This window comes from Temnothorax curvispinosus, unplaced genomic scaffold (genome assembly GCF_003070985.1).
Source record: "Temnothorax curvispinosus isolate PA1 unplaced genomic scaffold, ASM307098v1 QBEX01006586.1, whole genome shotgun sequence".
Taxonomy (NCBI): domain Eukaryota; kingdom Metazoa; phylum Arthropoda; class Insecta; order Hymenoptera; family Formicidae; genus Temnothorax; species Temnothorax curvispinosus.
Genome location: NW_020216366.1, coordinates 1 through 2196, shown reverse-complemented (window position 1 = coordinate 2196; position 2196 = coordinate 1). Strand labels below are relative to the sequence as shown.

At 31.5% G+C, this 2196-nt stretch overlaps 1 long non-coding RNA gene across 1 annotated transcript; it reads right to left on the bottom strand.

The window, feature by feature from the left end:
* Positions 1 to 1354: 1354 nt before the first annotated feature.
* Positions 1355 to 2005, bottom strand: LOC112456010. The gene is made up of 2 exons (XR_003040911.1): positions 1915 to 2005; positions 1355 to 1773 (listed from the first exon to the last, which is right to left on the bottom strand). It is a non-coding gene; the product is annotated as an uncharacterized LOC112456010 (long non-coding RNA).
* Between the last annotated feature and the right edge of the window lie 191 nt (positions 2006 to 2196).

Sequence of the window (2196 nt, the reverse complement as noted above, 5' to 3'; positions counted from 1 at the left end):
TTCCCCCGGATTTGTAGATGGCGTTAGGTAGGCTACTACCGCATACATATACATCACATCGATGAGCAACGGCCCTAGGGCCGTATTCATAGTCGAATCTCAAATTTGCTCTTAAGACGATCTTGGTCAAGGCGGCCTTATTCAATCAAAATTGTCTTAAGATTGGTAGATTTCATAGTCGTGAAACAAGGCGGTCTTCACGAAGAAGATTTCGCTCAAGGAAGTCTTATTTGATTTGAGATCGCCTTGGCGAAGACCGTACTTAAAACCATGCTTATTCTCGATCGGCTGTTTCCGTACTCTTTCCGTTGTTTCCTCCAATAGGAACTTTGGATTTATTATTATCCGCACTTTCATGTATGCAATCAATGGACAAGTGAGATAGTTTTGAAGTGAGGTTAATGGACATACAAACACAAGTATGTATATAAACAAATGATATATATGCATATGTAAAAAATATATGTTATGTTTGTGTTTTACAGATCCACTTTTTTCTGAAGGATGACACACTCACGACTTTATGCAGTGGATTATGAATTTTTTTAAACGAGTTATATTTTAATTTTTTTGTTGCATTAACAACGATATGTCTACTAATAGATTATTTATCTTATGTTCTGTACTTTGTATACATATATGTACGTGTGTATATGTATGTATATAATATAATGTAAGTTTATGTATGCAATATTATATGTTATATAATATTATAAATTACAGATGTGTTTAGTTCAAAGTGCAATTATGTTGCCTAAGATGTTATTAAAAAAAAAATTTTAAATTATGTTACTTTATTAAGTTACTTAAGTCACTGGTATGTGCCTTACATACATTACATATATTATGTTTGAAAAAAATAAATCAATGTTCTTCAATCCATCGTGTGTAATAACTTTCATTATAAGCTTCTTATCCTATCTTCTTATCCTAATTATTATAAAATGCGTACGTTATCTTCATTAATCACACTCAAGAGGTTATAATTATTACTTACATAATAAACGTACGTCATCTTCATTAATCACACTTAAAAGGTTATAATTATTACTAACATACTAAAACGTAATAATTATTACTTACATAATAAAATGTTTTAATGAAGCTTGTGTAATTAAAAGGTTTTAATTCTAAGTATTAATAGTCACGTTACTTGTATAATAAATATATTTCAGATAAACGAGACGTTTTTGAAGTAATATCGACTGACCAAAGTGTAGAATTATTGGAATCTGATAATGAAGGGGTTACATAAACGCACACAGAAAAGATATTTTTCAAGGTAATATTTATTCATGTTGTATATTTATATGTTAACAAATTTTTTTTAATGTATATAAATAAATGCTAAATATGTATATAAAAAGCACGTATTGTGTTTATGCTTTACAGATCCATGTATTTCTACAGAGAAAGATGATACGTTAATGATTGCAGTGGAGAGGAACAAGAAAAAGATGTACGAAAAGAAGAATTGTCTATCTGAACAGTCGTTCGATAAGAGCATCTCGTGCGAGAAAACCATCTCCAGGTTGCCAGTGAGGCTCGGCCACCGGGACTTTATTATTGACATTTTCTACTTCTTCATCATCTTCTTCCAACTTATCATTTAAAATTAATGAAAGGTTGTGAAGAACAGCACATGCCACAACGATTGATGTGGACGTTAACAATTTTGTGCCAAGTCCTTTTGACAGACACGGAAATCTACGTTTCCATATGCCAAACGTCCTCTCAACAATTCTCCTTGTTCTTCCATGAATTGTATTATAACTGAAATTAATATATGTTATTAATAAACATAATACAATTAAACAACACACACACACACACACACACACACACACACATATAAAATAATAATAAAAATTATATCCGAACAGTCGATCAATAAAAGCATTTTGTATGAAGAACCCGTTTCTAGGTTGTCAGTGAGGTTCGGCTACCGGGACTTCATTTTCTACTTTTTCATTATCTTATCAGGAGAGCGGTCAGAACGGTCACAAGATTTCTGTAAAAATAAAATATTTTGTATTAATGATTACACATGCACTGACTGTATTCTTTTATTAAAATCTAACTACTACGCACAAACTCTTCCGTAACGTATATTACGCAGTAGGCCTATTCTGTAACTCTTAACAACACCTCGTTATCGTTGCAATGTCTTTGCGCAGCTTTTTCACGTAGTAAAAC